Raw genomic sequence first — 14,891 nt, 5'->3', positions numbered from 1 at the left:
TTAAAATTTTGTACCCCTAAAATCAGAGAGTGAAGTCACAAAAACTAGTTAATAAATAACATTTACCACATGTCTATGTTACATCGGCATAATTTTGGAAACAATTTACCGTATATTTTGTTCGGACGTTAAAATGGTTAAAACTTGACCAGCGATTTTTTTCAACATTCGAATTTTATTTATTTTAAAACACACCCTCTTTGGGACTTTTATTACTCAGATTGCTGTTGAGATGCATTGCAATGTATTATACCTGTCAGTGATAGAACGTCTTTTAGACCATGCTCTCAACATGGCATAGCAGGCACGCTGTAGCTGGCTAAGTCGGAGGTCATCATACGATCTCGAGTTGCCATGGCAACAATCGGTAGCCAGTGATGATGTTGTGGAGGTACAGTCTGTTCCAGCCGCCCAGATAATACGATAGTTATTGATTACGCCACTCAGTGCATAAAACAGCCCAGGGCAAGGCAGGCACCAATTTGGGCCGTGATAGGTGACGCTCAGCTATCACTTATCAGAGCTCCCAGCAGTGATCGAACAGGTACAACAACTGTGCCGTGCACGATCGACATGACATACAGTTAGGTCCATATATATTTGGACAGAGACAACATTTTTCTAATTTTGGTTATAGACATCACCACAATGAATTTTAAACAAAACAATTCAGATGCAGTTGAAGTTCAGACTTTTAGCTTTCATTTGAGGGTATCCACATTAAAATTGAATGAAGGGTTTAGGAGTTTCAGCTCCTTAACATGTGCCACCCTGTTTTTAAAGGGACCAAAAGTAATTGGACAGATTCAATAATTTTAGATAAAATGTTCATTTCTAGTACTTGGTTGAAAACCCTTTGTTGGCAATGACTGCCTGAAATCTTGAACACAAGGACATCACCAGACGCTGTGTTTCCTCATTTTTGACGCTCTGCCAGGCCTTCACTGCGGTGGTTTTCAGTTGCTGTTTGTTTGTGGGCCTTTCTGTCTGAAGTTTAGTCTTTAACAAGTGAAATGCATGCTCAATTGGGTGGAGATCAGGCGACTGACTTGGCCAATCAAGAATATTGCACTTCTTTGCTTTAATAAACTCCTGGGTTGCTTTGGCTTTATGTTTTGGGTCATTGTCCATCTGTAGTATGAAACGACGACCAATCAGTTTGGCTGCATTTGGCTGGATCTGAGCACACAGTATGTCTCTGAATACCTCAGAATTCATTCGGCTGCTTCTGTCCTGTGTCACATCATCAATAAACACTAGTGACCCAGTGCCACTGGCAGCCATGCATGCCCAAGCCATCACACTGTCTCCGCCGTGTTTTACAGATGATGTGGTATGCTTTGGATCATGAGCTGTACCACGCCTTCACCATACTTTTCTCTTTCCATCATTCTAGTAGAGGTTGATCTTGATCTTGGTTTCATCTGTCCAAAGAACGTTCTTCCAGAACTGTGCGGCTTTTTTAGATGTTTTTTTAGCAAAGTCCAGTCTAGCCTTTTTATTCTTGATGCTTATGAGTGGCTTGCACCGTTCAGTGAACCCTCTGTATTTACTTTCATGCAGTCTTCTCTTTATGGTAGATTTGGATATTGATACGCCGACCTCCTGGAGAGTGTTGTTCACTTGGTTGGCTGATGTGAAGGGGTTTCTCTTCACCATGGAGATTATTCTGCGATCATCCACCATTGTTCTCTTCCGTGGGCGCCCAGGTCTTTTTGCATTGATGAGTTCCCCAGTGCTTTCTTTCTTTCTCAGTATGTACCAAACTGTAGATTTTGCCATTCCTAATATTGTAGCAAATTCTCGGATGGGTTTTTTCTGTTTTCGCAGCTTAAGGATGGCTTGTTTCACCTGCATGGAGAGCTCCTTTGACCTCATGTTTACTTCACAGCAAAACCTTCCAAATGCAAGCACCACACCTCAAATCAACTCCAAACCTTTTATCTGCTTAATTGAGAATGAAATAACGAAGGGATTGCCCACACGTGTCCATGAAATAGCCTTGGAGTCAATTGTCCAATTACTTTTGGTCCCTTTAAAAACAGGATGGCACGTGTTAAGGAGCTGATACTCCTAAACCCTTCATCCAATTTTAATGTGGATACCCTCAAATGAAAGCTGAACGTCTGAACTTCAACTGCATCTGAATTGTTTTGTTTAAAATTCATTGTGGTAATGTCTATAACCAAAATTAGAAAAATGTTGTCTGTCCAAATATATATGGACCTAACTGTATCAATACGTCAAATGTCAACAACCCCTTGACGATCATGACGTATGGGTATGTCAAAGGTCACGAAAGACTAAGAGAACCAGTCACCATAAAAATGGAATCTGGTCTGCAGACATCATGCTTTAGAACAGAATCCGGTCTGCAGACACCATGCTTTAGAACAGGGAAAGCGGTGTAGATTAATACACAATTTTGTGATTAATGATATGATAACCTGTGTTTTAACCATGTTAAACCTTTCCGCTTTCTGAGATCCTTGGTCCTGTGGGTGGTCCTACCAGTGATTGACAGCTACCTTTATCTGCTCATGTATACATAAGACAGCGGAATCCCAGAATCCCAGGAAGAGCAGAGGATTAAATGAATAAAAACACAGGTTAGGCCGGGGTCATACTTGCAAGTGCAATGCAAGAATCTCGCACCAATACCCGGCACTGCCACTGGCACTGGAGTGTGCGCCTGCATGAATTTCTAGTCAGGTGAACGCTCCGGTCCCGAGTGCCAGTGCCGGGTATTGATGCGAGATTCTCCCATTGCAATTGCAAGTGTGACCCCAGCCTTATACTGAATGTTTTCTTGTAAATCTACACATCAATTTGCTCAGCTCCTCCTGTTCTGTAACATGGTAGATTTGACTGCATTTTCAGGGTGACAGATTTCCTTTAACACAAAACCAAGCCTTTATACACATATGCGTTAAAAATGGATACAAAAATATTGTCAATGCATGACCATCTTTCAACATACGATCATCGGTTTGTTCATTTACTGAAAAAAAAAATGATACAAACTAAATATTTTTGAAAGATAGTAGGTTTGGCTTCATACAGGAGGTGTGACATTTTTTCCTACTGCTCTAGAAGAATCATAGCGTTTATACATGTAATAGACAGACGCTTGAATACATATTCTATTGACTTCCATGTAAAACACAACACACAAGATGCTAATGCACAGCAGACAAAATGTATACTAAACAATGCAACTGAACCATATTTCTTCAAGTGCAGCCAATGGAAACACTGGTGGACACATTAGAAATCAGTTTTTCCCAGAACCCTACACACAAGTCACAGACACCGTAAGAACGTGATGTGAACAGCCCAATTAGGTATATCAAACTTGGGCTCGGCCAGTGACCTCCTGCACAGGGTGACAGATCAGTCACATAGCATACATACAGAGCCATTACACGACGGTCACAAGACATCAGACCACGGCACCGGTCCTAACAGCAACTTAATCCTGGACACCGCCTGTCACATCCGTGCGGGTGCTGTCATGCCCGGTCACAGCTGTCCAAGACAAGCGTCATAAGAAGTGCAACAACAACTGATGAAAAACAAACACTCGTGGAGGTCCGACTGTGGGCACTGCCACCGAGACATGAGAAGAATGACCATTGTAATCTGTCAGGGTTCAGGCTAGGAGTGACCCAGGAGGACACAACCCAGGACCGTCCTGAGGATACAGCTAATACATATGAGGAGAAAGACGATCGTGATCTGTCAGGGTGCGAGATTCTCCCCAGATAGCAGGAGTGACCCAGGAGGACACAACCCACGACTGTCCTGAGGATACAACTAATGCATATGAGAAGACAGACGATCGTGATCTGTCAAGGTGCGAGATTCTCCCCAGATAGCAGGAGTGACCCAGGAGGACACAACCCACGACTGTCCTGAGGATACAACTAATGCATATGAGAAGACAGACGATCGTGATCTGTCAGGGTGCGAGATTCTCCCCAGATAGCAGGAGTGACCCAGGAGGACACAACCCACGACTGTCCTGAGGATACAACTAATGCATATGAGAAGACAGACGATCGTGATCTGTCAGGGTGCGAGATTCTCCCCAGATAGCAGGAGTGACCCAGGAGGACACAACCCACGACTGTCCTGAGGATACAACTAATGCATATGAGAAGACAGACGATCGTGATCTGTCAAGGTGCGAGATTCTCCCCAGATAGCAGGAGTGACCCAGGAGGACACAACCCACGACTGTCCTGAGGATACAACTAATGCATATGAGAAGACAGACGATCGTGATCTGTCAGGGTGTGAGATTCTCCCCAGATAGCAGGAGTGACCCAGGAGGACACAACCCACGACTGTCCTGAGGATACAACTAATGCATATGAGAAGACAGACGATCGTGATCTGTCAGGGTGCGAGATTCTCCCCAGATAGCAGGAGTGACCCAGGAGGACACAACCCACGACTGTCCTGAGGATACAACTAATGCATATGAGAAGACAGACGATCGTGATCTGTCAGGGTGTGAGATTCTCCCCAGATAGCAGGAGTGACCCAGGAGGACACAACCCACGACTGTCCTGAGGATACAACTAATGCATATGAGAAGACAGACGATCGTGATCTGTCAGGGTGCGAGATTCTCCCCAGATAGCAGGAGTGACCCAGGAGGACACAACCCACGACTGTCCTGAGGATACAACTAATGCATATGAGAAGACAGACGATCGTGATCTGTCAGGGTGTGAGATTCTCCCCAGATAGCAGGAGTGACCCAGGAGGACACAACCCACGACTGTCCTGAGGATACAACTAATGCATATGAGAAGACAGACGATCGTGATCTGTCAGGGTGTGAGATTCTCCCCAGATAGCAGGAGTGACCCAGGAGGACACAACCCACGACTGTCCTGAGGATACAACTAATGCATATGAGAAGACAGACGATCGTGATCTGTCAGGGTGTGAGATTCTCCCCAGATAGCAGGAGTGACCCAGGAGGACACAACCCACGACTGTCCTGAGGATACAACTAATGCATATGAGAAGACAGACGATCGTGATCTGTCAGGGTGTGAGATTCTCCCCAGATAGCAGGAGTGACCCAGGAGGACACAACCCACGACTGTCCTGAGGATACAACTAATGCATATGAGAAGACAGACGATCGTGATCTGTCAGGGTGTGAGATTCTCCCCAGATAGCAGGAGTGACCCAGGAGGACACAACCCACGACTGTCCTGAGGATACAACTAATGCATATGAGAAGACAGACGATCGTGATCTGTCAGGGTGCGAGATTCTCCCCAGATAGCAGGAGTGACCCAGGAGGACACAACCCACGACTGTCCTGAGGATACAACTAATGCATATGAGAAGACAGACGATCGTGATCTGTCAGGGTGTGAGATTCTCCCCAGATAGCAGGAGTGACCCAGGAGGACACAACCCACGACTGTCCTGAGGATACAACTAATGCATATGAGAAGACAGACGATCGTGATCTGTCAGGGTGTGAGATTCTCCCCAGATAGCAGGAGTGACCCAGGAGGACACAACCCACGACTGTCCTGAGGATACAACTAATGCATATGAGAAGACAGACGATCGTGATCTGTCAAGGTGCGAGATTCTCCCCAGATAGCAGGAGTGACCCAGGAGGACACAACCCACGACTGTCCTGAGGATACAACTAATGCATATGAGAAGACAGACGATCGTGATCTGTCAGGGTGTGAGATTCTCCCCAGATAGCAGGAGTGACCCAGGAGGACACAACCCACGACTGTCCTGAGGATACAACTAATGCATATGAGAAGACAGACGATCGTGATCTGTCAGGGTGTGAGATTCTCCCCAGATAGCAGGAGTGACCCAGGAGGACACAACCCACGACTGTCCTGAGGATACAACTAATGCATATGAGAAGACAGACGATCGTGATCTGTCAAGGTGCGAGATTCTCCCCAGATAGCAGGAGTGACCCAGGAGGACACAACCCACGACTGTCCTGAGGATACAACTAATGCATATGAGAAGACAGACGATCGTGATCTGTCAGAGTGCGAGATTCTCCCCAGATAGCAGGAGTGACCCAGGAGGACACAACCCACGACTGTCCTGAGGATACAACTAATGCATATGAGAAGACAGACGATCGTGATCTGTCAGGGTGCGAGATTCTCCCCAGATAGCAGGAGTGACCCAGGAGGACACAACCCACGACTGTCCTGAGGATACAACTAATGCATATGAGAAGACAGACGATCGTGATCTGTCAGGGTGCGAGATTCTCCCCAGATAGCAGGAGTGACCCAGGAGGACACAACCCACGACTGTCCTGAGGATACAACTAATACATATGAGAAGACAGACGATCGTGATCTGTCAGGGTGCGAGATTCTCCCCAGATAGCAGGAGTGACCCAGGAGGACACAACCCACGACTGTCCTGAGGATACAACTAATGCATATGAGAAGACAGACGATCGTGATCTGTCAAGGTGCGAGATTCTCCCCAGATAGCAGGAGTGACCCAGGAGGACACAACCCACGACTGTCCTGAGGATACAACTAATGCATATGAGAAGACAGACGATCGTGATCTGTCAAGGTGCGAGATTCTCCCCAGATAGCAGGAGTGACCCAGGAGGACACAACCCACGACTGTCCTGAGGATACAACTAATACATATGAGAAGACAGACGATCGTGATCTGTCAGGGTGCGAGATTCTCCCCAGATAGCAGGAGTGACCCAGGAGGACACAACCCACGACTGTCCTGAGGATACAACTAATGCATATGAGAAGACAGACGATCGTGATCTGTCAAGGTGCGAGATTCTCCCCAGATAGCAGGAGTGACCCAGGAGGACACAACCCACGACTGTCCTGAGGATACAACTAATGCATATGAGAAGACAGACGATCGTGATCTGTCAGGGTGCGAGATTCTCCCCAGATAGCAGGAGTGACCCAGGAGGACACAACCCACGACTGTCCTGAGGATACAACTAATGCATATGAGAAGACAGACGATCGTGATCTGTCAGGGTGTGAGATTCTCCCCAGATAGCAGGAGTGACCCAGGAGGACACAACCCACGACTGTCCTGAGGATACAACTAATGCATATGAGAAGACAGACGATCGTGATCTGTCAGGGTGCGAGATTCTCCCCAGATAGCAGGAGTGACCCAGGAGGACACAACCCACGACTGTCCTGAGGATACAACTAATGCATATGAGAAGACAGACGATCGTGATCTGTCAGGGTGTGAGATTCTCCCCAGATAGCAGGAGTGACCCAGGAGGACACAACCCACGACTGTCCTGAGGATACAACTAATGCATATGAGAAGACAGACGATCGTGATCTGTCAGGGTGCGAGATTCTCCCCAGATAGCAGGAGTGACCCAGGAGGACACAACCCACGACTGTCCTGAGGATACAACTAATGCATATGAGAAGACAGACGATCGTGATCTGTCAGGGTGTGAGATTCTCCCCAGATAGCAGGAGTGACCCAGGAGGACACAACCCACGACTGTCCTGAGGATACAACTAATGCATATGAGAAGACAGACGATCGTGATCTGTCAGGGTGTGAGATTCTCCCCAGATAGCAGGAGTGACCCAGGAGGACACAACCCACGACTGTCCTGAGGATACAACTAATGCATATGAGAAGACAGACGATCGTGATCTGTCAGGGTGCGAGATTCTCCCCAGATAGCAGGAGTGACCCAGGAGGACACAACCCACGACTGTCCTGAGGATACAACTAATGCATATGAGAAGACAGACGATCGTGATCTGTCAGGGTGTGAGATTCTCCCCAGATAGCAGGAGTGACCCAGGAGGACACAACCCACGACTGTCCTGAGGATACAACTAATGCATATGAGAAGACAGACGATCGTGATCTGTCAGGGTGCGAGATTCTCCCCAGATAGCAGGAGTGACCCAGGAGGACACAACCCACGACTGTCCTGAGGATACAACTAATGCATATGAGAAGACAGACGATCGTGATCTGTCAGGGTGTGAGATTCTCCCCAGATAGCAGGAGTGACCCAGGAGGACACAACCCACGACTGTCCTGAGGATACAACTAATGCATATGAGAAGACAGACGATCGTGATCTGTCAGGGTGCGAGATTCTCCCCAGATAGCAGGAGTGACCCAGGAGGACACAACCTACCACCGTCCTGCAGTTACTACAGCTGATAAATAGGAGAGGATCGGTCAGTGTGGACGCCTTTCCACGGATGACAGACCCACGCCAGCCCTACACCACTGACCCTCACAGGCTGTTTACATCTGAGCGCATTTCACAAAACTGAGGTAAAACTTCGCTTCCTGCCCACACCAAACATGGCTGCAGCAGAGCCTCCATGTCACTCCGTGGAGGTAGTAAATAAACACACAGGCAGCAGCAGACACGGAGGAGCTGCCCCGCTCGGCCTGCTCCTGCCACACACAAGACCTGGCTGCAGCCCCTATAGGGCGCATGCCCGGGGCTTCCCTCACAGCCCGTGCACCCTCACCGCCCACATACCCGCTCCTCCGGTCACTTTGGCCGCCTCTCCAGGCTGGAGTCCGTGTCAGACACCGCAACAAGTCAGTCGCGTCGCAGCTCCGTGCTTTAGCGGCTGACTCGGGCTGAGGTTGATGACGTCGTGAGCGTGACGTCAAGATGTGCCGGATGACAGGGGGTTAACTGGGTAAGGGAGGCGGCGCTGCAAACAACGCGCGGGTTCCCGAGGCGCGTGCACGCTCCCTCAGCTGTGTGGTGTGTGTGTGTATACTTGCTTCATGGGGGAGGGCGGGACTTAGGGGGAGGGCTGCAGGGCAGCAGCCTTTCCCCTGCACGCAGCTTTGTACCTCAGTGGTGCCATACTTGTGACTGGCAATGGCAACTCTTGTGCCAGGCACATGACTAGCTAGCGAAATGAGCGCCGTGTGAGGGAAAGGACATGTCTGTGCGAGGTGGGGGCTAGACCGACCACAATAGTCAGAGTAGAGTGCCACTGCCATGTCCTCTTCATGGGACTCTGTGCGTACCCGTGAATATGGGCATGTAGGGCTTTGGTGAGAGAAAGCTGTTCACAAAGGGACTCTGTCACCTCAATTTGGCAGGATATTAAAATGAGTTGTTACCGGTCAGATGGGCGGCGTATCGTAATTTCTCCACCCCGTCTGTCACTGTTGTACACAAAATGTTAGTGAATTAGCGTACTTGTGCACCATAGTTGCCACGTGCAGTATGCTTTGCCCAACTGCGGGCAAAGCCGAAAAGCATTACTGCGCATGCGCTGACGCACTATGTCCCGCAACACAGCAAAATACTTCCGGAACATAGTGCGCTGGCGCATGCGCAGTAATGCTTTTCGGCTTTGCCCGTAGTAGGGCAAAGCATACTGCGCATGCGCCACCGAAGACTGCAGGTGCACGCGCCAACTATGGCGCACGCATACTCTTATGCACTAAACTATTGGGGAAAAAAGGGACGGACGGGGTGGAGAAATTACAAGGATACGCCGCCAGTCTGACCGGTAACAACTCATTTTAATATCCCTCCAAATTGAGGTGACAGAGTCCCTTTAATCCCTTCATTTTCATTAAAATGAACGAAAGTTAATTTTAAAAATTGACTGTGTCTGACCATGTACAGTGCATACCACATCTGGGCAGGGGAGGAAGCAAAAGACAATACTGACATTACAGCAGGGGATCACAGAGGATTTATTTTTGTCAGGTAAAATATTTCATTGACTGTTTTTATACAATATTTTACCTCACAGAATATATCCTCTGCGATCTCCTGCTGTAAGGTCAGTATTGTCTTTTGCTTCCTCCCCTGACCAGGAGCTGTGGTATGTTCTGTACACGGTCAGACACAGACAATTTTTAAAATTAACTTTCATTCGTGGGAAAATCCCTTTAAAAAGCAAATATCAACACCAACATGGCTCCTCCTAAAATGTACGCCAATGACAATGAAAGGAAAGCAGTAAAGGCATAACATCGAAGACAACAACTGGCAAATGAGGCTCTTCAAGAGAAACAACATCGCTGGGACAAAAACAATGCATTTAACACATGGGGTAGACAGGTCAAAGAAGAGCACAGACGGGAGAAGTCAGCACATGGAGCGTGGATAGGTGGGTGAGCACATGGAGAGAGATTCTCAACACTGCAAAGACTGACTCATCATGACATTACCACCCTTAGCATCGGGCCTCCATCTAGTAGTTAATAAATAACATTTTCCAGTTCACCACCTGACAGCACACTGGAGGACGTCCTTCTTATCCTTGATGGGACAGGAACACGAGAGGTTAAAAGGAACCTCCCCCTACCACCCTTCAGTGTTTTTCCTGTCCCATCAGGGATAGGAACGGATGAGAGGATCTGCCGTTCTGTGTGGGGGGATGTGGATCGGGGGGGCTCAGCCTTACCCTTCCCTCCATGAGACACCCGCTGGCTGACACCCGCCCGAAGGTCCCTCAGCCTACCAGTGTAGCGCTGCTCCTGGGTTGGGGATCGCTTCTCCCTGGCGGGGGCTCTCGATCTCTCCGTCTGTCCCCTGGTGTGCGCGGCCCAGCGGCGGCCTCTGCTGGCGTCGGCGTCTCCATGCGGCCGCTGGGGGAACCAGTTCATCACTGCACCTTCCTCTCTTTCCGGCCGCACGTCACTTCCGGTTTGCGGCTGAGGGGGATGGACGGCGTCTCTGCTACAGGAAGTGCAGGGAAAAGAGCGGTGGAGAACGCTGGAGCGTCATTTTGAAGTGAGGAACAGAATAAAAGGTATGGTGCAGGGGCAGTAGCGATCTCTAGAGCATCATGGAGGACGCAGCTAGAGCAGAGGGGCAGGAATCAGCAGCGCTAGTAAGTAGGGTAGCCGTGGGTAAAAAAAAAAAAAAAAAAAGAGAACGCTAGTGTTTGCTATATATATATATACAGTGGGGGAAAAAAGTATTTAGTCAGTCAGCAATAGTGCAAGTTCCACCACTTAAAAAGATGAGAGGCGTCTGTAATTTACATCATAGGTAGACCTCAACTATGGGAGACAAACTGAGAAAAAAAAATCCAGAAAATCACATTGTCTGTTTTTTTAACAATTTATTTGCATATTATGGTGGAAAATAAGTATTTGGTCAGAAACAAACAATCAAGATTTCTGGCTCTCACAGACATGTAACGTCTTCTTTAAGAGTCTCCTCTTTCCTCCACTCATTACCTGTAGTAATGGCACCTGTTTAAACTTGTTATCAGTATAAAAAGACACCTGTGCACACCCTCAAACAGTCTGACTCCAAACTCCACTATGGTGAAGACCAAAGAGCTGTCAAAGGACACCAGAAACAAAATTGTAGCCCTGCACCAGGCTGGGAAGACTGAATCTGCAATAGCCAACCAGCTTGGAGTGAAGAAATCAACAGTGGGAGCAATAATTAGAAAATGGAAGACATACAAGACCACTGATAATCTCCCTCGATCTGGGGCTCCACGCAAAATCCCACCCCGTGGGGTCAGAATGATCACAAGAACGGTGAGCAAAAATCCCAGAACCACGCGGGGGGACCTAGTGAATGAACTGCAGAGAGCTGGGACCAATGTAACAAGGCCTACCATAAGTAACACACTACGCCACCATGGACTCAGATCCTGCAGTGCCAGACGTGTCCCACTGCTTAAGCCAGTACATGTCCGGGCCCGTCTGAAGTTTGCTAGAGAGCATTTGGATGATCCAGAGGAGTTTTGGGAGAATGTCCTATGGTCTGATGAAACCAAACTGGAACTGTTTGGTAGAAACACAACTTGTCGTGTTTGGAGGAAAAAGAATACTGAGTTGCATCCATCAAACACCATACCTACTGTAAAGCATGGTGGTGGAAACATCATGCTTTGGGGCTGTTTCTCTGCAAAGGGGCCAGGACGACTGATCCGGGTACATGAAAGAATGAATGGGGCATTGTATCGTGAGATTTTGAGTGCAAACCTCCTTCCATCAGCAAGGGCATTGAAGATGAAACGTGGCTGGGTCTTTCAACATGACAATGATCCAAAGCACACCGCCAGGGCAACGAAGGAGTGGCTTAGTAAGAAGCATTTCAAGGTCCTGGAGTGGCCTAGCCAGTCTCCAGATCTCAACCCTATAGAAAACCTTTGGAGGGAGTTGAAAGTCCGTGTTGCCAAGCGAAAAGCCAAAAACATCACTGCTCTAGAGGAGATCTGCATGTAGGAATGGGCCAACATACCAACAACAGTGTGTGGCAACCTTGTGAAGACTTACAGAAAACGTTTGACCTCTGTCATTGCCAACAAAGGATATATTACAAAGTATTGAGATGAAATTTTGTTTCTGACCAAATACTTATTTTCCACCATAATATGCAAATAAATTGTTAAAAAAACAGACAATGTGATTTTCTGGATTTTTTTTTCTCAGTTTGTCTCCCATAGTTGAGGTCTACCTATGATGTAAATTACAGACGCCTCTCATCTTTTTAAGTGGTGGAACTTGCACTATTGCTGACTGACTAAATACTTTTTTGCCCCACTTTATGTAGGGATTCGAACTGAAATCTAAGAGTGGACCCTCTGGGTCGTGACTCTAGAGCCCCCGGGGTCGAGCGGACCAGATGGAGTCACCCCCTATACAGGGAGCGTTAGGAGCAGGACCTCGGGGGAATGGAGACACAACAGCTAGAGCCAAAGGGACGACCAAAGATAGAGATTACAGAGCTATTAGAATGACGGGGAATAATAGGAAAACAGGACTTAACTGATAAAGACAGGAACACAGGCGATGATGGGCAAGGCAGGACCACAGGACTAGGCAGGAGACGGCAGGAATACGGAACTTGGCAGGAGACGGCAGAAACACGGAACTTGGTGGAACACAGCAGGAACACGGAAATTGGCAGTAGACGGCAGGAACACGGAACTTGGTGGAACACAGCAGGAACACGGAACTTGGTGGAACACAGCAGGAACACGGAAATTGGCAGTAGACGGCAGGAACACGGAACTTGGTGGAACACAGCAGGAACACGGAACTTGGTGGAACACAGCAGGAACACAGAACTTGGCAGTAGACGGCAGGAACACGGAACTTGGTAGGACACTGCAGGAACACGGAACTTGGCTGGACAAAACACTGAAACAAAGCGAAGACTGAGCAGGGGAAACAGGAATGGCGAAAGGGAGCCTAGGACATAGGGACACTGACGGCAGACAGTGCACCTACAAAGCAAAGGCGTCTTACCTAGGGAGACGCCGGGAAGAAATACCCGATGGGCGCCGCCATGTTGGGGCGGAGCCACCGGGTCGCGACCTCCCAGATGGCTCAGCGGCGGAGGAGACGCGACAGCGCATGCGCAGGGAGACTAGACGCCGAGAGCCGGCGAAGGAGGAAGCAGAGCGGCGCTGGACAGGAGAGCGAGTGCGCCGAGGGATGTGAGAAGCCGGGTAAGTATGCGCAGCGATCGTAACAATATATTTTTTCATAGGCAGCCTCCCTATCTGAGAAATCGGTAAAGAAACCCAGTAGGAATAAGAAGTGTCCTATCTGTGCGGTTAAGCTAAAGGATTCCTGTCAGAAACCCCTATGTGAAGCATGCACCTGCAAAGTCATAGGAGAGGAACAGGCGTCTCTTATGTCTAATATGAGAGTCATGATAAGGGAGAAAGTTCAGGCTTCAGTCTCAAGTCTGGTACTCCCTCAAGTCTCACCTTCGGAGAGGCCGAGGAAAAGACCGAGGATCGAGTACTCTTCCATAGACTCATCATCCTGTGGGTCGGAGGTAGAGGAGGAAGATGAGAGTAGAGATCCCCCGGAGAAAGGGAGAAGATATTTGTTCTCTGCCACAGACACAGGAGAACTGTTGGAAGCAGTGCGGCATACCATGCAGATTGAGGAGCCGCAGCCATCTTGCTCCGTTCAAGATGAAATGTTTGGGGGCTTGCGCTCACAGACATCTAAAGTCTTCCCTGTAAACTCCCATATCAGATCTATGATTCTGGAGGAATGGGAGGAAGCCGAGAAAAGACTGACTATCCCTAAGGACTTCAGACTTCGCTTGCCGTTCGATCCAGAGGAAGTTAAGGAGTGGGTCGATGTACCAAAGATTGACATACCCTTGGCTAAAGTCTCCAAAAGGACGGCGATTCCGTTTGAAGACTCGTCCAATTTGAAAGAGCCCATGGACAGGAAGGCAGATGGGCTTCTAAAAAGGGCCTGGGAAAGTTCCTCGGCGATTATTGGAGCTAATATTGCAGCGACATCAGTAGCCCGCTCCATGGACCTTTGGCTAGATGATCTTAAAGATCAATTGATAGCCAAAACTCCCAGAGATACTATTCTAAAATCCCTACCTTTGCTAAAACTAGCAACTACCTTCTTGGCAGACGCATCTGCTGAATCAGTCAGGTTCGCGGCTAGAGGGCAATCTATCTAATGCAGCCCGTAGAGCTATTTGGCTTAAGAGCTGGTCGGGGGACATGCACTCTAAAAATAAGTTGTGTTCTATACCCTTTTCCGGGGGCAGGGTCTTCGGACCGGTCCTCGACGATATTCTAGAAAAAGCCGCAGATGTCAAGAAGGGTTTTCCGGAAGAAAAGCCTAAAAAATTCCAGCCCTTTCGGAGACCCCGCTATAATCAAAAACCCGATTATAGGGGTAAGGGAAAGCAGGGTAGGTGGAGCTACCAGAAAGGAGGGGATAACAGGTCTAAAAATAAAGAAGCAAGCTACTCGGGACCGGGGTCTAGCTACCGCAGGAAATGACGCCATCAGAGTAGGGGGCCGTCTGACAGGATTTCTGGGAGGATGGAGGGAGATCACAAAAAGTCCATGGGTTCTACAAATAGTATCCCAGGGGTGCAAAAT

General features: G+C 48.3%; 1 protein-coding gene across 2 annotated transcripts in view; it reads right to left on the bottom strand.

The window, feature by feature from the left end:
* Positions 1-8,783, bottom strand: part of KDM4C (lysine demethylase 4C) — a 606,931-nt gene extending 598,148 nt beyond the window's left edge. The window contains exon 1 of one of the 2 annotated variants that reach the window (XM_069764494.1): positions 8,555-8,783. The gene's annotated coding sequence lies outside the window, so the exon portion shown is untranslated. The remainder of the gene's footprint in view (positions 1-8,554) is intronic. The other variant, XM_069764503.1, reaches the window with a different exon arrangement.
* Between the last annotated feature and the right edge of the window lie 6,108 nt (positions 8,784-14,891).

This window comes from Ranitomeya imitator, chromosome 1 (assembly GCF_032444005.1).
Source record: "Ranitomeya imitator isolate aRanImi1 chromosome 1, aRanImi1.pri, whole genome shotgun sequence".
In the NCBI taxonomy this organism is placed as follows: domain Eukaryota; kingdom Metazoa; phylum Chordata; class Amphibia; order Anura; family Dendrobatidae; genus Ranitomeya; species Ranitomeya imitator.
The sequence above is the reverse complement of the archived record's forward strand: the minus strand, read 5'-3'. Positions and strand labels throughout refer to the sequence as shown.